The sequence below is a fragment of the Oenanthe melanoleuca genome, chromosome 5 (genome assembly GCF_029582105.1).
Source record: "Oenanthe melanoleuca isolate GR-GAL-2019-014 chromosome 5, OMel1.0, whole genome shotgun sequence".
Taxonomy (NCBI): domain Eukaryota; kingdom Metazoa; phylum Chordata; class Aves; order Passeriformes; family Muscicapidae; genus Oenanthe; species Oenanthe melanoleuca.
In genome coordinates, this window is record NC_079339.1 from 11531711 (window position 1) to 11556189 (window position 24479).

The following is a 24479-nucleotide window of genomic DNA, read 5'->3' on the forward strand; positions in this document are numbered from 1 at the left end:
AAACATCATGAATAGGAAATATTATTCAAAAGATAATATATTTTTGCTTCTTTTTTCCTTCTAATTTTTTTTATGTTGGCAGTAATCTGAATTAAAAGAGCTGTAGGCCCCTCCCTTGTTTATTGCTTTGTTGATTTATTTATTTTGAACCAGTAGTATTTTCTTGTGCCTAGACAAAGGGTTTACAAAGGTATTTCTAAAAAACTTATTCCTCCTTTTTCTTGAATTGTCATATTGATAATATTGAAGAGAAAACCCCATATCCTTCAGTGTATTGATTTATAAACAGAAGACATTACTCTGGTCAGAATTTTTTATATAAAATAAAATAAAATAAATTCAGGATTTTTAGCCCTTTTAAAATGTTTTCAGAACATCTTCAAGGGAACAAAAAGATTTCTGCATATCATTAAGCTTATCTCTTTTTTGTTTTAGTTATCACTTTTCTTCCTGGTACATTTCAGAGAATCAAGAACTGTAATAACTATCATATTACAGCTAAAAATTTCTTATATAGTAGGACCAAGTGTATTAATATTGCCAGAGACTTAAATATGGAAATGGGGTATTAATCACATTTCATGTAAATTGCAGAACGTAGGCTATTGAGTTAGATTAGAAGTTATCTCATGATAAAAGAGCTCTATCAGAAAAGAACATTCTCTTAAGTAGCTTTTGTCTCCATGTAAGTATTTTGTACTATTGTTTTCTAATAAGTCATCTGTCATTCCAATAGAAAAGCCCTAGATCTGGGAAATGAGGGGCTGGGATGGAACCAAAGGATGTTCAGGTGACGCCTGAGATTATCTCTGAGGTGCATCAAGGGCAGTGGAGCAGAGATTGTGCAGAATGCCAGCTGGAAACCTTGGTCCTTGTTTTCTGCAGGAAGGCAGGTTCCTCAGCTCTCAGCTGAAGCCAATATCTTCTGTTTTCTGGCAGCTTGGATCCTTTTAGCTCACTGATGTCTCCTGTGTCTGAAGTGCCAGAGACTGAAGCCCCCTTCCTTCCCCTGCAGAGCTCCTTTTGCCACTGCTGAGGGCAGTGTGGGGAGCTGAGGGATGGCCCCAAATTTTGGCTCTCAGATCCCTGTCCTGCAGGAGTTGAGCCAGCTACAGGCAGCTCCTGTGCCTCACTTGCCATTTGCACTGGTAGAATGAGTCTCTTTACAAAGCTGGGCAGCCTGATGGCATTCCAGGAGTTTGTCCATCCCCCAACACTTCCAGGGGTTGCTTCTTCTCTGTTGTGTGGTGTGGAGGAGCTGAGCTCTGGCCTTCTTGCCTGGAAATGTTTAGCTAAGCTTTCCTTCTTTGGTGCATTTTAACTCCCTCTGAGCCTTTTTGTGCAGCTTCTTTTTTTTTTTGAGAAAAGTAGGCTCTGAGGAATCACGTGCAAATCAGCTCTCAGGGAATTGCAGGAGTATGCAGAAATCCTTGCTTTTGTTATCCCTGTTTTGGCAGCACTGTTGAAGGATGTCCTCACATGATGCCAGTTAGAAGCAAAAGCTCATTTTTATTGGATGCTCCAGATCAACAGATTCCCAGGCTTATTGAAGTATTTTGAAATCCTCCTAAAGTGTGTTGTATACCATTTGCTTTGAAGGAAAAATCTATTATACTTTTGTTCTGTCTGGTGGAAAAAAAAATGTTTGCTTTTCCCATCTCTGAATGCACCAGGCGATTCTGTAGCTAAAAAAGCTGAAGTACCATTTTTGTCTGCGTGCTTTTTGTTTTTGCAGATCTGCTGTCCAAAGCAGCAGGCTGTGTTATGCCAATCCAGTGCCTTGTCAGCATGGCAGACAGCTGTAGCTACAACACAGGGCTTTTGTGTTCCTCCCACCCCCTCATCTCTCAGGTTTTATTCCACTTCTTTGAGCAGTGGACACGTTCCTGCCAGTCTCAGTGTTTTAATTTAATGTGGGCACAGGCTATATAAAATTGAACAGATGTCTGAAAGCAGTGAAGAGAAGACCATAAAATGAACCACGTGCTCAGCTTCACTCTAACCAAGCAATGCTGTATTTTTTTTTGTCCTCATTGCCACAAAGATCAAATGTGGCTTGGAGCTGTGTGACAAGAGGATCCAACATGGGGAGAGAGGTAAGGAGACTGGAATTGGACCAAATTTTCTTTGCTGTGTGTTTTTGAGGTGTGTTTTCAAGACTGGGTGTTTCTTCATCTTCTACATTACCAACATTCATTTCTCCAAAGTAAAGTAAAGATTATATCTCCCAGTAAATTAGAAAAAATATTTTAAAAAAGAGTAAAATCTCCTCCACAGAAAATATTTTTCATCTCTTGCCCCTAAAAGACAACTTGACATTATTTTCAATGGTGTTGGTTTCCAAGAAATTCCTGGAAACACAGGGTAGTAGTTCCATCCAGTAGGCAGGCCAGGAATTCCACAGCACAAAATTTCACTGCCTAAAAGAATCCATTCATCAGAAGATAAATTGAACAAATTAACCTGAAGTACTGAACTTTTAAAAATGCTTTACTTTTGAAGACATTTAACAGTATTTTTTTACCTCAAGGTAATATAATAAATGAGATTAATTACATAATTTTTTGAAAATTTTTCATGGTTGTGACATGATAGTGATATTCATATGTGATATCATGCCTTAAGACTGAGCCAGATCTTGCAGCAGGTTTGTCTGCATGAATGTCTCCAGTAGATGTATTTTCTTACCACTCTCTAAACTGATGAAGAAATACATGCTCTAAAAGATTTATTAATCCTACAAATAGGTTAACAGAGGTTAGATTAAGTTTACAGGAATTAAGGGTATTGTGTTTTGAAAATAAAGCTTTTGTTTTAGGAGTCAGAGTTTGCATGTGATGGGAAATTATCTGGTTTTCCTCCCACTCACTTGTACCTTGATGTGTTTCAATTCTGGTACCTGCAGATGTAGAAAAGTGTGTAAATAGTAATACCATTGTAAAAGGTAGTAGGTCAAAAAATTGAGTCTGAAGCTGGATTAATGATTATCTTTAATTTCTGGGTAGTTGATTCTCATTGATGTCTCTTATCATTCCTGCAGTAGTTAACATTGATGGAGACATATTTATCCTGTATCATAATCCTCTCTTTCCTACTGAAAACTTTAAAATTGTTCAGTTGAAAACTTTAAAACCTTTCGTTGGAGGAGATTGTTACATGCACAGCTGAAAATAAAACTGAGAAAAGCACTGAAACTGAAATTTCAGAATGAAATGCATCATCTTGGAAAGCAACATAAATGGATCTCCTTTCCAGGAGCACTTCTATATATACATGTCTTTATATTCATATAAATGGGTATTAAGTAACTATCACCCTAAATTAGAAATATCTCAATATGCAACCAACTATTTGCCTTTGTGACTTATGTGGAAAATGGGAGTAGGAGGAGGACACACAAAGTCTCAGCAAGGAAAATGAAGATGTCTAACCCTAGATGTTGGTCACAACTGGAAAAACAATGTCAAATTATATTGGATAGTCAGCTGTAGCAATTGAAAATGTCACAGCTCTCTATATGTGTTGCTGGCATCTAAACACTATTCACTTTTAGATCTTCCAGGAGTTTTATGAAAATGCATGAGAAAGTTTGCTTAAATGACAGTCTTTTCGAAGAAAATATGCTTGGGGGGCTGTGGGTATTTTTCAGTATTATATTCAGGAGCTACCACTTCATTAAAACAGTTTTTAATATGTACATTCTCAGTTATGGGCAGTTTTTGCAATTCCCAAGCCATAGGCATCATTAAAGGTGGCTTGTTTTATTTTTTCTTTTTTTGGGGGGTTTGTGACAAGTAGTATTTACACAGTGACTATCCACTCACTTTGTCTCCTAGAGAGCACCTGTGAAATTTCTGTAAATCAGTAGGAAAATGCATGGAAAGCAGCTGGGAAACTGGGAAGGCACTAGGAAATTTTCTGGGAAGTACTCAATAAATTCCTGAAATAATTTCCTAGAAAACAGAGGGTGATTTTCCAAAAAACACATGGGGGAAAATACCTTCAGAGAAAGGGGAAATTTCCTGAAAAAACAAAGTTTTATGACCTAGAAAATGGAAGGTAGAAAAAGGAGAAGAGCAGCCCAAGTGAATACTTTCAACAACACACTTAGAATTTCTTGGAAGTTGGCTGTGGATCCCCCAAAAACACACAAGGAAATCTTATAAAGCCAAGGGGGAATTCCCAGAAATCTTGTGCAAAATTACGGACATGGGGAAATTTGTGAAAAGTGTGGAAGGTGTGGAAAATTTTCCAGCAAGCTGAGGATATTCCTTGAAAGCAGTGGAATGCACTGCTGCAAACAATGAGGTAAAATCCCATGATTTGGGATGTGGATGGGAACTCCTAGAAAGCAGAAGGGGAATTTTCCAGAAATCATGTGGGAATTTGATGGAAAACAGAGAGGAATTCCAAACAATGACAGGTGGCAGCTCATGAGGCTTTTCAAAGTGAAGCACAAAACTTGTACCAAACTCTTCAAGCTGCTGATCCTAAGCCTTGCAGCAAACATGCATGAAGACTGAAAATACTGAGTAGAAAATACGTCTGTATTAAATATTTCAATTGTTATTTCAAATATTATTTCAAGTATTTTTGTTGGAAAAATCAGATTGCTTCTCTGATAGTGAAAATATCTTTTGAACATGATTGCAAGATTTGCATTAGTTTGTATTAATGGATAATCAATATTGTAGGATTTTTAAATAGTTGCAGTACTTTTTAGGATTATCTGTTTCTTAATGAACTTCATCCATTTGGAAGGAAACTAGAAGATGGCAACCTTGGGATGATAACTGAAGTGAAACACAAGACCACTGTCAAAAAAATAAGCCATTTAAAAAAATTCAGGAAAAGAGTAAATATCTTGTAGATGTGTGAAATTCTTTAAATTATTCCTAGCAGAAACCTGAAGCAGCATAAGTTTTGAAAATACTCAAGCTCTTCTGTCAAAATGTGTAATTCAGGGCTCTTATTCTTTCCTGAAAGAATAATTGAGAATATATTTACATATTAGATTGCAAAGGAACCAAATCCCTTCAAAGGATGAATGCAATTGAACAGTGCTTCTTGTTTAAGTATTTATTTGAGTTTTTATCAATAAAGGTAAAAATAAGGAACTAAAAAAGTGTTCAACTCACAAATCAGTATGAATACCACAGTGCCAATTTTTGCCTAAAGTTTTGTGGCTGAGCTGACAGATAAGATTTCAGGACCTTATAATGGCAGCATGCATTATAAATACTGCAGTAGGGTGTGTAAAATAATATTTACTGTTAGATGCATGTGTAGGATTTTTTTGGGAGATATTAAATTGTTTGGAAGTCTCATTTGACTGAAGTATTACAGTTTTAATTCCTAGTTGCTGAAAAGTTGTGTTTTACTTTTTTTTAAGGGCTGGTAATCAGGCTTTCTAAAAATCATTTTAATGCATTAAATGGAAGAGGCTTTAAGGTAAATCCATACTTAGCCCTTGATTTGAAATAATTGTTGGGGTTTTCTTGTACATTTTAAAAATGCATATATTTTGAAAGATTGATGGTTTGTTGTAGTAAACACAATATTGACAATATTTGTGGCTGGACAATTGTGTTTTGCCTTCTGTCCATAAAATACTAAGTGCATTGGGGTTCTAGGTCATCACTACAGCTGGAGCATTGCAATTAATTATATATTGTTATTATATTAGAAGAAACTATACTAAGAGAGAACAAAATCATTACATTCTCCCTTTTATTAATATTAGCAGACATATCTTGTAATGGAGCTGTGTGAGGATGGAGAACTTAAAAAATGCTTTGTGGTAAAGGGCATTTTGCAGAAAATGAGACAGGACACATCATTCAAAGCCTTGCTTCAGCAATAGCATGTCTGCACAAAAACTATAATTACATTCCTCTGTTTCTCCCCCATGTTCATTGATTTTGAGGATTCATACATTTAAAAACAGTTGCTGATTGATATTTCATCTATTACTTATTTAATAAAATATTCTAGTGAAGAAAAAGTAAAATACACTACAGGAATGTTTTTTTTAGAACTTTATTTTTCTCACAGGTGCAATATATGCTGACATTTCCTTTTAATTCTCTTCCTGCACCAGCTATGGCAATAACTGTGTTATTATTTCTTAGCTTGCAACTGCTTTGCATTATAACTTAGTTCAGTTGTTATATGCAGGGTGTATTACAGGAGGTAAAAAAGCAGAAGTGGATTGTTCCTGACACTTCCTAACAGCATGTGTTACATTTAGGGCTCAGCAAACATCAGAATTTTCATCCAGCATGTAGAACCATTGCAATTCTGCACAATCCACAGCATAACCAAGCTGTCCAAGCCAAAAATTTAGATTTTGTAGATGGTGCAGGAATTATTGGGGTTTTTTGCAAAGAAATCATTAACCTCTTTGTTACAACATAGTGCATTTAGGAACCCTTCCTTCACCTCTTTTCCCAGACAGATATATGGCATTATGGAATGGTGCCTATTATAAAGTCTTGTTTCTTCTGGGCCCTCATCAGAAGGGCAAAACCCCTTGACTGGTTTGGGATATAAAAATGAATTTCAGGTATGAAAATATAGGCAAATTTGGTAAATAGACAAGACACACTCTATATTTTTTGTTAGATGATCTGATTTTAAAAGACCCAACCATTATATACTTTTGCCTTTCTTACAGGATTGGGGTGAGGAATGAGATTTCAAAATCTCTAATTCTTATATGACTCCCTGAAAGAAATGAGGAAGATGGTTTTTGCTAGGCTGCCACTAGTTTAGAGTAAAGGCATGGGAACTACTCATAGGAATTAACCAAAAGATTTTAGAGTGTTTCTGTCAGAATATGTTCAGTGTGACAGATAACATTTTATTTCTTACTCTCTCTTGGCAGGTATTGTTTGCAGAGACCTAAAACTGGAAAGCATTTTAGTAAAAAGCAGTGACATCAATGAAATAAATGAAGTGAAGTTAAACATAAAGGTATGACAACTGCAGCAGTTTGGCTTCAAGAACCATTTTTAATATCCAGGTATTACTGGGAGACCTGACTTTGATACCTATTAATAGATTTTGAAACGGGTTACTAAATTATGTTATTAGGGAAAAAAATAATTTGGAAGCTAAGAGCCACTGTTGAAAAGAATATTATTTTTTTAATGGTAAGTACATTTCTTGGCCAATTAAAAGAAAAATTCTTTAAAGTAGCCATACCTTGTTCATCCAGATCTACATTTGCATAGTCCCAAGCCATTAGTTATTACAGGAAGCCAGCAGATGCTGTGAGATGTAATTAATATTTAAATTAGGAATGCTTTCAATTTAAAGTAAATCTGTTAGTAATTCAGAAAAAAAACTATTTACATGGTATCTTGATTGAAATGCAAGCATATTATAGGGTTCTTTTGATATTAATAAGTATTTGCAACCTAAACACAATGTTCCATATGCTTGCATATTCTTTTGTATTGAAGAAAACAGTCTTTGATGCTTTATAAATCATGTGTTAATTGTGCATCACTAATTTGCTATTTTAGTAGTAGCTCCTGTTAAAGTGTAGGCATCATCATGTGCAACTGAATTGTTGGAATTTATTATCTGGGATGGAAGACTCTAGGCTGAGAAGCATTTTAGACACTGAAGTGGACAACTGAGTAATTTATAATGGATAAATTGAGACTGCAAAACTCTGTTTTCTGTTTCTTAGACTTGTACATCTTTATGCAATCTCATGCTCATTTTAAGAAACATCATTGTGGATTTCTCTGTACCCTTCAATTTGGGCACTGTGTGCCTTTCTTCCTGAAAATACCAGAGGTAGGTAAGACTTTGATAAATTTTCTGTGTTTTCCACAGGTTTTCCATCCTTTCATTCAACTCACCACTTCCATCAATAGAAGCCACCACGGGCAGCTCTTCTTTTTTCATGGCCTGGCTTTATGTACCCCCTGGAACAGCAACCAGCACACTCTGTCCTCCCTCCTGCAAGGTGCAAGCTTTTTTTCTGTGTTCCATCCTGTGAATGAGGTCAGAGCTTCCATCATTTTCCTTGTTCCTCTCATTTTAGAGGAGAATAACTCCTGAATGACTTCAGAGGGAGAAGTTGAAAACACAGAACCAAGCCCCAAAGCTGGTGTGGCCAGAAGCAATTAAAGTGACTACAGCAAAGGAGAGATCAATCACACAGTGTGAGATAAAAAAAGCAGCTAAAAACAACATTTAAGTGCTTCAGACTTTCAGGCTTGAGGCAGATAATGTCAGGCTAAGGTTCTCACCCTCCTATTTTTGGCTGTGAGAAAGTCTTCCTGAGTCTTTATGATTTTCTGGTTTTAGGTAGGTTATGCAGACAGAATTATGGGACAAATCCAGCTGTGGCTGGTGGAAGAGGTTCTTCCATATGGCACACAAGTACATGGCCCAGGTGCATACTGGCATGGGGCTGAGATGAAATTTTATAATGTCTAGAAATACCTTCTTTTTCAAGCCACTTCTCAGTATCAGGACATTCCTTCCTGAACTCATGGATACTGATATCTTCAGATGTCTGTATTGTCTCACAGACTTTGATATGAAAAGTGTAAAACATAAAAGTATGCTGAAGAATTTGACTTCTCCATGTATTGCACTTGAACAAGACTTTTCATACAGGATAAAACCCTATTTAAAAAAAAAAAAATCAGCATTTTTTTCCACCCTTTGAAATGTCCTCTCCATGGACAGTTGTACCTTTCTGGTAAGACTTTTAACTCTGCATCATCTGGTGGTAACCTCTCTCTGGTGACTTTTAGAGCTAATTTTTGACTTCTGATATGCTGCAGAAAATACAAGAATCTCCAGCTAAACAGTGGGAATAAATAATAAGCAATATTTTTTTGGTGATTTCCATCCCAAAAATGTGCCAACCCCAGTGTATGGGACTTCTTAATACTTGATGTTGAAATGGAAGGTGGAAAACCTCCAAACCCACAAAAGCAGGTAATTATGAAGTAGCCTGCCCATGCTTTTCAAACCTTTTCCCTTGTCTATTTAAGCAATGAAAACTTTGCATTCCATAACACAAAGATTTGTAACCTTTTCTGATTTATACCACATGCTTCACTCTGTTATCCAACATAGCATTCTTATTTTTTAAAATTCTGTGGAGTCTGTTCCTCAACAGTTTACAGCAGCAGATTTCACAGCTTGCTCATAACAAATTGAAGCAAAAACGAAATAATTTTTGGGGGAAGATAATTAGTTCTTCCAACATTCTGATTTATTAAATACTGGCAGCATTAAATACTCTTTAAGTGAGGGGGTTGTACAGGATAAAATTTCTTTCCAATTTACCAGTCATGACAGAAACATAGAGTCTCATCACTGCAAGGGGCCTTGAGTTTGATTTATTCCTGTCCAAAGGAAGAAGCAGCTGTACTGAGGTCATTTCTGATGAGTATTTGTGCAAAGTCTACTGAAAGACCTCCAGGAATGGAGACCCCATCATCTTCCAGGCACTCTCTTCTGATGCTTCATTATCCTCCTAGAAATTTCTCCTGCTGAACCTTCAGGTTGACAATCAGCTTAAACTTACACCTGCAGGCTGTGATCTAATCACATTTTTTTCATTATAAAGTTTCAGTTAACTCACCTGCAGCCACATAATTGCTCCAGCTGACCTGAGGGAGCTGGTGGAATCCTGTGAGTGGGAGAAGGAAAAGGGTGGAACTGCAGTTCACATTTTCAGACTGTTATTTCCTCCCCTATCCATCACAGATATGGAGAGCAGGTAGGCACCTTCCTTTTGTCAGCAATCTGTAATTTCACTTCTCTCTTGGCCTCTTGTTCTTTAAAGAGGACAGAAAACTACAAGATATGCCTTGACACAGCCTCCCACTTGGACAACAAACAAGTTGCAAGTGTTTTCTTAAAAGCATTTTTTTATGGACCTGTGAATTGCTCCTGTGATATTTTAATGTATTAAATTATTACATTAAACACAATACTTTGGATTACAAAATAATTTAAGGAAAACAGTGTGAAAATCCTTACTAAAAGAGAGATGTGTGACATTTTATGTTCCTCTTGCAATCCCAAAGCCTGTGCTGCATGTGGATTTGCTCCTGACAGGTGCATAATATCTGCTACTCACCTCTTTGTTTTCTTCTAGGTGCCTATTAATTCCAGTATTTTCCTGGGAGTTAAAATTATTGGGATCCTTCTGTAATTCTTTAATGCCAGATTTTTTACTCTCTTACAGATAGATACCATGATTGCCTTTTTCAGTTTTCAAGTGTTTTATCTGCCTTCCACTAATGGTTCTTGAAGAGCTAATAGCTCTGAGAAGTCTTGTCACTTATAAAGTACTCCAGAATGAATTTTATCCCTTATGGCTGATTTTAAAATTTCCAACTCAAGTGCTTGCTGACCTTTCCCTTCCCTGTAAAAGACTGAGGTCTTGCCCCTTTGTCATTGATATTGATTGGACTATCCACTGCTTGCACTTGACATTTTGGTTAAAATTGATGCAAGAAGACATTAAATACATTTGCCTTCTAAGCATCATCAATCAGTGGTGTTCTTGCTTGAATACAACACTGATGTCTTTATTCACTGTCTTCCCTCCACTCATGTTCTTATAGATTATTTCATTTTGAGTTACATCACTTGCTAGTTGCTCCTCATTTTTTCTTTCTGATTTTGCCCCTCTGTTTTGCTTTTGGTCTTATTCCCATTTTTTTGTATCCTCCCTTGTTCTGTGTGTGGCTCATGGAAATTCAGAATTTAATCACACTGGTTTAGTAATAAAGAAAAGATATAAAAGTGATATCAGCTCCCCGAGTTGGTAATTTTATTTTGGGTAGTATGTATTAAAGGATATAAACGTTTATAATGTTTTCCTACTATGTTAATAGCATGAATTACTGATAATTAAAAATTTTAATAAAATGATTGGTTAAAATGAGCCCCAATGTCAGGTTTGGCCAGTTTGACAATATTAATGGTTAGAATTTCCTTTAAAATTTTATTTATCAGTTGTGGTATTATCAAGCTATTAAGTTAACCATTTCAAGATCCTTGTCATAATAATTAGATATTTGAAGCTTGGTGCCTCCCTAAGACATAAAAAAATCTGAGATCACAGTTCAACAGACTTTTTTGGTTTGGTGGGACAACACCAAATAAAATATTCACTGTCATTTTCCCCTTCGAAGGTTTTATATTTTGTTCCTTGCTGGGACTAAGTATGTCACCTCCTCTGATTCTGGAATTAAAAACCATAGACCTTGCTGTGAACTCAGCCACATCTCCCATGATGCAGCAGATAAAATCTCACTGAGATGGCCCCAAACCAGCATCTGACTGAAACAATATAAAGAGAGCAGGGAATAGGTTCTAATTTGTGAATTTTAATCTAGGACTGAAATAGTGGGTTTGAAATTTTTTATTTGAGGGTATTTTGGCACAGATTTTTTTTCATCATCTGATGTGTTCAAGAAACAATGTGTTTGTTTCTATGTGCTGCCCTAATGTCTGGTCAAAACCAAGTTTGTGTGATGTCTTGCAGTACTTTAGTCAATGTGTTATGAATTCTGCTTTAATAACTTAGTTTGGAGAAGAAGAGAACTAAGTTTAATCACACAGCTAATGTCACAATGTCACCACCCCCTTAACAGCTAAATGATAAAAGTGAGGACACATCAGCATGAATTGTTAAGGCCTGTACATTATTCATTTAAACATCTGCTGTTGGTTCCTCTTTACATATGGGAATAAATTATACCACATCAGCACATTCTTCATGCTTTGTGTTTAAGCATTTAAAAGTTTTTTTTTTTCTATTATTAATACTATTTTTTCTGCTTGGTTGGCAGCCCATGAAGTTATCAGTGCCTGTGACTACAGCCAGCAGTGTGACATTTGGAGCACAGGTGTCATTATGTACATGCTGTAAGTAGCTTGTAAAAGTAATATAAAATGTACAGACCCATTTATAATACAAGTACTTACAATTTTGCACTGAAATAAAAAATAACCCTGTGTGCTAAATCTTCACAAAAGAGTAAGCTTTTATAATTACTTGTATGCAAACAATAAAAACTTCTATGCAAAATGAAGTAAAAGATATAGTTCAGGATTAAAAATTGAGTATTTGATTTATGGACCACTAAATAGTCTGGAAATAACACAATATTGCAGTGATACACCATAAAATCAAACTGAGAGTTCAGATCTCTCTTTTTCATTGTTGTCTGGATCTATAAATGAGGACTGAGAAGTTGATTTGCAGATTGTTGGTCCAGTTCTGACATGGATGGCACAAAATGTGCAATCAGGGTAAAACAAAGGCTTTTCTTTTCCACCTCTGACTGTGTGGCTCTGTAACTGAGATGTTCCAGGGCTGCCAGGTCTCCCTGTACAGGTAAGCTGTGTGTCCTGGAAGTTTGTTAGCTTGCTGGTATAAGAGGAAGAAATGAAACTTTACCTTTGTCAGACTACATGGATATTTATATCAAAGTCTTTCATCACTTAGAACATTTATCTTAGCTATAAATTAATTATTCCTCTCTGAAAAATCATAACCCTCCCATGCTAGCTAAAAAATATGAAAAGGTACCCCAGTCATTGAAAATGAATTGTACTAAAAGATGTAAATTACTGTGCATATGATGCAACTAAAATGTCACATTTTTTTCAGGGATGTTTTTCTGTCATAATGCATTTACATGTTTTTTTCTCCCCACTATGTGTTTTTCTTCTCCAAGTTGCCACCAGATAATGCTTTAATGCCAATATTTTAGAGCACAATCATTATTTCATTGGTTATTATTTCTGTTCTGTGATTGTTTTGCTTCTGTGGCCTAAAGCTGAGCTCTTTTGTAACAGACTTCATACATGGACCTGTGGGTACAGACACAGTTTCACAACCTTCTCTTTTCTGGATTTTCTGAGTTTGATTTTTCTTTTCACTTAGTTTTGGTTCCTCAGCTTATTTTCTATACAATTAGCTCACTTATCTTCTTGTGTCAGCACAAGAGCTCAAAGCTTTATTGTCTTTATTCATTTTTTATTTCTAAAATCCACATGTAAAATTTATGCTGATACAGATTGAGTTTTATTGTTGTACTTCATGATATTAATGTCTGCATCATAGCAGTAGGATTTGTACAACATAGTAGAATTCATTATAGAATGTTTGGTAGAACTGGAGTGGCTTGACTGGCTAATAAGAATCCAGAGCTGTGCCTGCAATCAGCACAATTCACAGCTCAGAACTTGTAAAATTCAGAGCAGTGAACTGTGTTGATTGCAGCTGGAGCTTAGAACTTCTGACCTTCTTCCTTAATTAGCAATATAAATATTTCTTAAAATTAGCATTTTGTAATCACAACAGTGTCAGAACAAAGTAGCATTAATTCACCCCTTGTTGTGTTGACTACCCAAGAATGAAAACACCGTGTATGAATTAATAGGATGCAATTCACACTCCTTTTTATTGCTTAATTTGGAAACAGTAATACAAAAGCCATAGGATCATCTTTTGATTTTAATTCTGCTTTTGCAAATTGGATTTCTTCCCACCCTGAATAATATCTGGTGCTCCTGGTGCTCCTCTAATGGGCTTAAGGATACTGTTAGAGGCATTATTGCTACCAGCACTGCTTTGACCCTTCCTGGCCCCAGCTAATGCTTCCCTGCTAAATTCCTGGCTGCCCTGACCATGCAGGTGGCATATTCCAGGCTGGTGCCAGGGCTGGTATTGTCACCAAAAACTGTCTGCACCTAGATGGGGGACACAAGCCCCAGGGTGACTCTGGAACTCTGTCCATGAGTTTCCTCTGCACTGTGGGGCAAGCCCAGCCTGGTGGGTTTTTATGTGCCATTTAAAGTGTTCTCTACACTTCCCGTTTCATTTCTATCCTAACACATACTAATAGAAGCATCCACAATAGTACCCAGCAAAAAGAAAGTCCATTGCAATACAGAAGTGTGGCAGCACACTGAAGGATTAGAGCAGCAAGAGTCCTGCTGCCTGTCGTGCTCTGAGTGTGGCCCATGTGCTGCTGTCTAATAGCAAAGGGTCAGGGATTCTTTTTCCTGGGCAATCTGCACTATTGGATTTCTTCCTCATTCTTCCAGGTATGCTCTGGCCCCTGCAGTAGTTCTCAAAAACCTTTGTGCAGCTGAAGAAGCCTGGGATGCCTAATAAATTACTTCCTGCATTACAGCAATAGGAAACCTATTAAGAAGATGTGGTAATTCTTGCTCCTTTCTAAAGGCACAGAAAATTTCTTCACAGATTTTCGAGGTGCCATGTGATATGTTTCACCTACTTAACTTGATTTCTTCAGCTGAAGTTATCTGTTGTCTGTCACTGCCTTAGTCTGGAGAGAATTTAGTCCTACCTGTGCATAGCAGAATAATGGGCATTGTCACCAGCCAGTACTTAGGGTATCATGTCCTGAAATGAATGCATTCTGCCCCTTTTCTGTTCCTCAGATTGAGTTCCATGTGGATTTAAGTCCTGAGGGAGACTGGGAAGGAGAACTGGAGGATAAAAGAAAACAGCAACTTTTGTTAAAGACATTTTGAGATGAAAAGTTTTGGGGAAAATGCACCAAAAATTTAATTTTATTTTTTACTTTAAAAATTAAAACCATTTGAACAATGGTACAAACAACACAATATTTTGGTTTGATATAAAGTGACAAACATCCTTCACCAGGATGTGACAACTACATTTTTCAGTACCTACTTCTGTGTTTTGGGAATAGCGCTAAAAAAAAAAGTTATTTGTCGCAAATAATTTATTTGCTGAAGTTAGCTGCTTTTTTTGTTGCTTTTTTGTTTGTTTTAAATGGTCACCAAAAGAAGTATTAGTTTCTCATAAGTATTTGCTATGTAATTCTTGCAAGTCAGTTGTGCATGACCAGTGTGATGTAAAATCAGTTAGGAATTTAATCTTTGTTAGTTTTGATTGAAAACACAGAGCCCATGATATGGTTTTCCATTCTATGTGATTAGTAAAACACAAATCAATACTTACTTTCAAAGTATGTTCTCTAATAATCATTTAGAGTTGATGTTTCTGGCTAATACTCCTGTTGGTACATAGTCACAGAAACTGAGTACCAAGTGTCTGATATTTAAACTTTTTTTATAGGAATACATTTGTTCTTAGTTCAATATATATTTCATTTTTAATTTGTTTTCACATCATTAAGAATACAGTCAGTGTAAAGGAAGCAGATGACACAGAAAGATTAAATTGAATATACAGATACCACATTTATTCAAATATTTTGCTCAAAATAACAGAAAATAGATACAGGACGAGAATTCAGCTGAGATATATTTTATGAACATATGTACTCTTAATTAGAACACTTATGGGTAGGTCTTCACATTTTTCTGACATTTCTTTTTTATTATCCTATTTCTATTGATAAATAACTTTGGATGAGGCCAAACAGTCCCACTACACAGGTAAAGGAGATACATCTAAATAGCAGGACAAAGAGAGAAGAATTGAAAATGATGCTTTGTTTCTCCCAGCAGTTTTTGGTTTTGTTTTGTTTTGTTCTGAAAAATATGTCTTTTGGAGCAGTAGAAAGATATTCCAGACTTCTGTAATTTTCTATAAATCAGAGTTGCTTTGATTTACTCTTACTCTATGAAGTATAGCACCCAAGTCTGAGAATTGAACACATTTCATAGATTTTAAGAATTTAGAGCTGATTTCTGAACATCAGTAGAATTGACTTTAGGGATACAAGCACTTACTATGTGTGTCTAATCTGACTTGTATTAAAAAAATCTACAGAATAAAAGTATCTAGTAATTCTTATAATGCATCCATGACTTTTGTTTGAGCTAAACCCTGGTATTAGGAAGAGAGCTGATGGGGACTCCAATGCTGAAATTGAGAGTTTTGTCTTGTGGCTGTTGATTCAGTTCTTGTGACTGCTATTAACCCACTGGTCTGAAAACACTGGCCCATAAACTTCTGTTGGTTCTTATCACTGCAATGTAGTGGTTGTTGGTACAGAATTGTTGAATTGTTTGGTGGAAGATATTGCTTGGACATGGAATCAAAAGAAATTATAAGTGCACAGGGTTTGTAGTAGACATTATTTCTGAGACAGAAACACAGTGGCAGCAAGTTATCCAAGGGATTTGGGTGGGTGAATTAGGGAGTAGCAAAATACTCTGTGTGTTCAGTTTAGTATTTCCTAGCTGATACTTCAGCTGTTTCTTAGGTAAACATTTGGCTACTGCCTAAAAATCCATAAAATAGCAATTACTTTTTACCTCTGTGGATACTTATTGACAAAGATTAAATCACCTCTTAACCTCATCATCTTTTTCCTTTAAATATCTCTGAGAGACTCATTTTTAGAACCTGAGTCACTTTTGTAGAGGTCTCTGAAGTTTTCCCAGTCCAGCCAATTTTTTGATTTCTGAGTGATCCCATAAGACACAGTTTTTGTCTTACCTGTGAAAAAGAGTAGGTATTCATTCACTGACCCTAATTTTCTTGTATTTTTTGTAGCAAGCTTGGAAGAAAAGCTCTTGAACTAATAAGAAGGGAAGACCTCTGCTTTGAAAAATTTGGTCTGGGAAGCAGTTGCCAAGGGTGGTAAGTACACAATGCTCTCACAGAATAAATGTTAGACTACATTGCAATGAATTCCAGCATTACAGTAGTTGTGATATTTTTCTTAGCTTTTAAGTAGTACATGTTTTCTGAAGAACAAAATTGATGATAAAAGTAAATTGACATGAATGATATTGTGAACTGATTTCATAACACTGGAAGTAGAAAGATCTCTGCTGTATCAAGACACTGGGTTGAAAATGTGTCTTGTTATTAGCAGAATTGAGAGGTTTAAAGTTGTGGTGTTTGCTCCTAGAAGAACAACAAAACTACTTCTGAAAGTTGATGCTGTTCACCAAATCACAGCTAATGAATTACTTGGTAACCAGTGGGTGGCTGAATTTTGAAGAGATGCAATTTCTTTCCCTTGTATTCCTCTTACTTTTATGGTACAAAAAGTTGCTGTACTGCCTCAGTGGAACTCAGTAGGTTGGAAAATTTTTAAAAAAAGCAGTCTAAGCAACTTAACACTTGTCAGGGGTCTGATCCAAAGCTCCCAAATACATTAGCATGTTTTGCTTATATCCCATGGACTTTTGATAAACCTTTAAGTAAGTTCACCTCTTTACACTGTATTCCTTGCCCAAACCAACTTCACCTGGTATCCCATAGGTTTTGACATAATATGGAAGTATGAGTTTGGGTCAGGTTTGATCAATTCAACGATAAAACATTTTTTCTTTTCTATGAGAAAAAAAAAAAAAAAAAGGGAAAGAACTTGGAGGTACAGGCTACAGGGCCATCCTGAAGGTAAGTGAAATGTAGTGTTGGAAGGGAAGCTGAGACCCATCTTGCTGGCTGGGCTGCAGATCCTGTCACTGTGAGAATACTGAACTTTCAGCTGTCTCATGGAACACCTGTGCTGTTCTGTAGTTGAAATTAAAGGAGAGGCAATGGACATATCTGCTACTTAAAGATAGCCCATGATAGCAAAGCCTAATTTCTTCCCTGTCTGGCTTCTGTACCATTTAGAAACAGAAATGCCTGTGAATTACTGCAAAATATCCTGGTATGAGGGAGAATAAATAGCTCTTTCTATTCAAGATGGAACACTGGTTTTGCCTCACACCTTCCTCTACAAAAGAACCATTCTGGGCTAGCCTGCAGCTTTCTTCCTTCTGCTAATTGAGTAGAGCTGAACAGGAAGATTTTATCCCCCAAGGTTTCATTGCATTGTTGTGTGTGGGAGAATAGCCACAACCAAATGTGTTACTCTACAGTGGCCTGGAAAATGAGGCAATTTTCATCCAGCTCTGCCCTGCCATGCTGTGAGTGCCGCACTATCTTTACTCCATGAAAATGAAGACATGGAAAAATGCCACTCATGTGATTTCATTACTTTTCACAATGTATATTCATGGAGCATGAGACTGATTTCCACATGAACATCATTGCATGTAACAAGACCTTCCTATACTTCATAGTAAACCATTCCTTCTCTCCATGCTACACAACATTTCAGACACTGCAGATTTGAATTTGCAATATTCTTTTATGAGGTAGGTAGCAGACTGTCTGTCCTTATCTACAAAATACCTACAAATGCAACCCTGCATTAGTTGGTTTCCATTTGCACTTCCACAGTAAACATGCAACAACTTTAAGCATTAGTTTCAATCTATATTTTAGATTTTTTTCATCAAGTTTGAATGGTTTCTCAATGTTGTGAGGTGGTCATCATAGGCTGATGACAGAATTCCCTCATGCCAGGGAATATACTCTGGGGTATACAGCCATCCTTGGGTCAGAACCCATCAGAAATGAGCTCTGGAAATGAACTGAAGCTGTTTGCACCTCCAGCTCATCTACTTTTAACAGTTTTATCTTCTTCCTTAAGTGAAAATTTCCTGGGTGAGACAGTGCTTCAGGCAGTGGTTTTGGCTTCATGTTTCAGCCTTTCCTGTAGGTGATCAGCCAGGGTTGTTTATTACCAACCCTTTGTGCCTCCCACCAGGCACCAAAAAGGACAGTCATGGTTTAACCCAAACTGGCACCAGCTCACCAAACACACCCAACTCACTCTATAAAAATTTACTCCTCAGCTTCAGTGGGCAGACAGTGAAGGAGGGTCTTCTCCTGTTCCACACCTTCTACATTCCATCTGCATGGTCCATCCAAAGCCCCCAAATGCTTTATTGGCATTCTCATATGATGCTTCTGGTTTTCACATATATTACATATTTTAGTCTTAAATGTTTTTTTTTCCATTTCTAGTAAAAACTCTAGGTTTTTAGAGGAGCATAAAAATAAGAAATGGGGACTCCAAGTAACACCCAAAGTGAAGTCTCACTATGCCAAACTCTTAAAGAATGCTCCTAAATTACCCTAAAAACGACCTGGTTTTCAGAGCTGTGGGACACCTGTGGCTCCCTCCTTACTTCAGCAGGAGTTGCAGACACTCATGGAAAATCAGGACACCAGTTTCTACTTCATGCTTGTGCCTTCACAGCCTCTGTGATTTTACAATAGGCAGATGGGGAATGTGAAAGTGCATTATCATGTAGAGAATTCTGCATGTAAAAAAATTAACCCCTTGGAGCCATGTGACACATGAGCTTCTGCACAGGAGAAAAATGCATCTGGCACCACAGTCTCCCACCAGGAAATCCCTACCACCTGTACCAAAAATTTATGAAGTCACAAGTCATTCTCTGTGATTAAAACTGGCATTTCCAACACAGGTGCAGCAATTTTATATTCCAGAACAATACTTTAACAATAAAAATTTTAATCTAAAAGTTACCATGTTCTTACAGCCCAACAACTGACCTCAAGCTCAATTCAAGTTAGTGGATGCCTCTGGAGGTTTCTGTGTTGTCAGTTTGAGTCCATATAGAGTTTTGGCTGGGGGCTATGCAAAGGGTTGATGGTTAATTATTTACCAGAAATACTAATTAATGCAGTCCTGTTACTAGTTTTGATTATTCTGATCTCTGTACCAGTTAAAACTTTTTCAATTTGTTTCACTTTTTACATCTGCTGAAAAGGAAGAGCCATATAGATGACAGGATAGCAAATATTTTTAAGTTTCTAAGAAACACAAAGACTGTCTTACCACTATATGGTATTTCTGCATTATCTGCACAGAACATTACATATCCAATGAGTATAATATTTGTGAAACATGGAGAAAATATAGTTCTGCAATAAATATATTTATGGATACATATACTCAATGTCCAATTATCATAAATCAAGAATTTCCCAGCTCTGTTTCCTGGTCTTGGTGTTAGCTAATTTTTTCCCCCTGAATTGATAAATGAATTATTGAGCCCTAAGATGTCTGTTAAAAGTATTCCAGGCTAATGCATTGAACAATTCTTGCAAATAATCACTTCAACCAGTCCTTCTCCTTGGTGTTTTAAAACTGGTGTATAAATCAGTGAGATAAACAGAATATGGGTGCTCATCAGGCTTCAACCTTTGTGTGTTACATGTGTTCATGGAGCAAATACTTTTTTGAATTCTCCAAGAACAGCTGGTTATCGTGCATTTGTGTCTTGAATCCTGCTAAAGTTTGCTTACTGAAAATTGAGTGGGAAAAAAAGGTGAAATTTAAAAAAAAGAAACATAAACAACATAATCTGTCAATTAGTGACCCCCAAGCCTGTTATCTGCAGTTGGCACCAGGTGCTGATGAATTAAACCCAACAGGTGTTCAAATGAGCCAACACAGATAATTAGCTTAAATGGTCCCATTTTCTTAAAAACTGCCATGAAATAAACCCCCTCTTCTCTTTTATGGGGTGTACAATTATCTGGCACTTTGTAAGGCCTGGCTCTTTTAAAAAGAGCCTAATCTCAGCCTCTGATTTTGTGGGTACAATTCCCTGCACGCTGCACATTTAACTACATAATTGTTCATGCAAAGGAGGTAGTTAAAATGTGTGTCATCAGTCCTGCCCACAGTTGTCATAATTGCAGATGTAAATCGCCTTGTGCAGCAAATGAGGCTGTTTTGCACAATCCAAACCCACCTTTCTAATGGCTGTGAGTGTTTATGTCTTGGCCATTTGCTACATAAGTGACTTTGCTCTCTGTTTCAAACAAAAGAAATGCTTTCTAAATACCAGTCCTCATGGAACAGAAAACAAATAGTTTCAAATGAGAATTGTCACTTTAATGAGATGGATGAAAGAGCTGTCTCATCTGTGACCTCCTTCCTCTGCTGGATCCACTGTGTGATCTCAGAAAAATAATTATATTTCCTGCATTGCAGCTTACTAGTCTGTACAGTCTAGATAAACTACCTAGTAACTATATATCATTAATTAATATTAGAAGAATATATCCCTGCTGCTAGTGAAGTGCTCAAAGAGTGCCAGAATATTAATAATATTAGTGTCAAATATTATCTCTTAAAAGTAAGTAACAAGACAACTCTAGTTTTCAGAGTTGTGTATAAACTTTGCATATAGCATGTGCTTGTCTTTCTTTCCAAACTTTCAGGTATATAATTGCCAGCTTTACTGAATAAAACCAAAATGATTGTCACTCATTCAGTGTGATCTGAGAGGAAAGATGCCTGGTCAGTTTAAAAAGAATTGTTCCTTCAGTATCCATAGGTTGTTGCACTACCCATTATGGGTTAGGCTTGATAAAATGGAAGTGCTATCTAGGCACAATTATTTGCTCAGTAACCTAAAGAAACATGGAAAGGTATGGACACAGGTAGAAGCAGGGATAGTGAAAAATCTTGGTCATTTTCTGACTCTTCGGGTTTTCTTTTTGTTTTTACAGAAAGAGCTAAAATTCCTTTCCCCAAAGCACTGAAAAGTGCTTTCTCAGGAATGGTTCCTGAGGAAGTGGAGATGGTGATGTCCCTTTTAAGCAGGAAGTCATATCAAAATAGAAAACAACCCTAGTAGGTAAGAAGTTACTTGTGGGTCAGTGCTCTCTCTGACAATGATGATCTCCTTTCTGGGGAGAATATTCAAGCCTGGTTATTTCCTCCCATGTAGCACCAAGTCTGGATACATCCTTTAATTTGGTACCCCAGTATTCAGAATGATCCTTAAGGCTGTGAGAAGTTGTTCCAACACAATCCTGCTAGCATTGATCATGGCCCTGTTGTCAATGAATATCCCCGATTCCTTTTTGAATGTGCTGATGCCTTCTGCCTCTGCAGCTGCCTGTAAGATCCAGAAATGCACTATTTAGTGAGTAAATAAATATTTTTGTCTTTCCTGTTTTAAAATTATCTCCTAGTCTATTCATCAGATGGCCCTTATTTCTATGAGTACAGGATGTGGCAAAAAACCTCACATTCACTGCAAAGCAAAATCTCAGTAATATCCTTCCCCAGTCACCTTCTCACCAAACTGGTGACTCCAGGATTGCTTTCCTGACTGGTGACTCTAATCATCCTGAGCATCAGGAAGTTCTGCTTTGGGTTACTTTTCCCTAAGTGTACAATTTTCTTTGTTTTTCTTCTCTTGTTAGAACCGGTATTTTCATTGGAGGTGACCAGGGTGTTTAGAAACTTGAATTTCTAACTGTGTATTTAGGAGTGAGATTTTCAGCTTTAGTAATGTCAGACTACTTTCCTTGTTAGTATTGAATATTATTTGAGTTAGCAGGAGTGTTCAGAGAATGACATATTTGAAAGTCAAGAAATAGTCATTGTACTGAGGAAAAAGTCTTACCTTCTCAAGAGGTATAAATCATTATGATGATTATTACTCAAATCACTGATTCTTACCAATTAAAGATCTGTACCAAGGAATATTCAGCTGTTTTGCTAGCTTTGTCTTGTTCTCTGAAGAGATAAATCTAATGGCAAAAAGTTGAACTTCATCCCATGAGGACCACTGATCCTAGCTTGGTTGAATTTTAGCCACAAAAGAATTTGTGTTTGAATATTGTGTTGAGGTAATATGTGTCATTTTGATTAAGAAGCCTAGTTAGTAAAGACTAAAATCAAGAAAAAGGTCATTTACATTTGTTAAAGCAAGAAAAGGTTTGCTTCAAAGATTTGATTTAAAATTTAAAGACAAGAAGCTTGTCTCTGTGTACTGTAGGAGAGATTTAAAGTTATCTGTTATAATTATTTTATTTCTCCATGACCTTGGTTTTGCATATTTTATGATATATATATATTAGAGTGGAATTACATTAGAATATTATTTTGTAATTGTCCTTGTTATGGTACTTCATTCATATCTATATTCTTCCTACTGTTTAGTGTATTTTTAACATTGTAGTATTTTTTTTTTTTTTTAATTGCACTTCCCTGAAGGTAGATCAGCAGAATCAGTATTTCCAAGAAAAGAAGAGAGAATTTTACATGTTCTTGGTGTCTTCCACCCAGAAACTGGGAAATAAAAGCCTCCTGAAGTCTGCTGTCTCACTCACAGTCAGAAATCATAGGACATCCATCGACTTTGAACAACTCAAGAGTAAACAACCATTACTTGTGCCAAAATGAGCAAACTATATAAAGATGGACAAATATATCCTGAAGTGTTTTGTCCCTTTACTTCCCTGAACCCTTTAATCAGAAAGCTTTAGTTTTCCATTAGCACTGAAGAAAATCTTACAGCAGTGTGAACTCCTAACCTGTAAGAGGACATCCACTGATTGTATTTTTGTCAGAGTACAAATTATGGAATTGTCTAAAATGTATGTAATTTATTTGTTCTATACTAATAGACACCCTGCCAGGTAGGCAATTTTCTTTCACAAATCCATTTTGTTGTGTTTTACTTGCTTTTACTTTCTTTACTTTTGTTACAAACATTGGGGGTGGGGGGACCTCTGTGTGATGAGGCCAGAATCTGCAATAAGGATCCCTGATAACTGCATGCTTCACACTCAGAGAATATTCTAGGAAATTGCTTACAAATTTAACACAAGTGCTTCAGCCCATGGAATTTGTTACTGCTATTTTAGATTGTTTTCAATTGCTTATTTTTGAGCAGAACTTATATTAAACTGCACAAATAAGAGATGTTCTTTAAAGCACAATAGAATTCTGGGGTTCTCGCTGCTGAAATTCTGGTGTGTTGATTAAACTCCAAATAAAACAGGTGTTAGAGTAATGGCCTTTACAAGTTAATTAATCTTCATTTTCAAAGCATGAGCTACCATTTGGCTTAGCTTTATTATACATAAGTGTAAATTACAATGTGATTTACTGTTCTAAAGAAAAAGCCACTCTCTAAGGACAGGTCTTGCCAGTAAACTGGCATTGTGGCACATGTGTGAGCAAATTGTGCACACTCTTGGTTGAAAACATTTCCTTAAATATATGTACAATCTGATTTATTGCTTATTCAAGAAATTTTGCTGGGAATATCAGCTTGAGGGAAAAACACCTATTTAGATACCTTCTAATCTTCAAAATAATATGGAAATTCCTCTTACAGTCATTACATCCTTGATTTTATTTAGGTGAGAAGTATTTCTGTTACAGGAACAAAGTCTTTACTGTGAACACTTGGAGAGATTTTATTTACAGTAAACTAAGAAAGAGCTTTTTGACAGCATTTAATATTGAAAGGGTAAGAATATAGAATATAGCTATATGTATAATCAGGCACCTTTTGGGAGGGTTGATCTAGTTTCTGTTTTTCAGATCAGGACAAAGTCAAGCCTGTTGAGGAGAAAAAAGGTATGTTCTACAAAATGCAGTGAGTCTAAGCCACAGATTTCTATATTTTTCTGACAGAATTCAGTTAGATTTTCACTTTAAGCAGAAAGTTGTCCTTTTTTTTTTTTTTTTTTTTTTCTCTTTTTGTTGTGCACCCACTCAGGGGCAGAGTCAACTTCACGTATGAGTTCTAATAGTCACCCTGTTTTTATTTGATGTGCTTCCAACCTTTTACAAAGTGCTTTCTGGTTCTCATGGCAC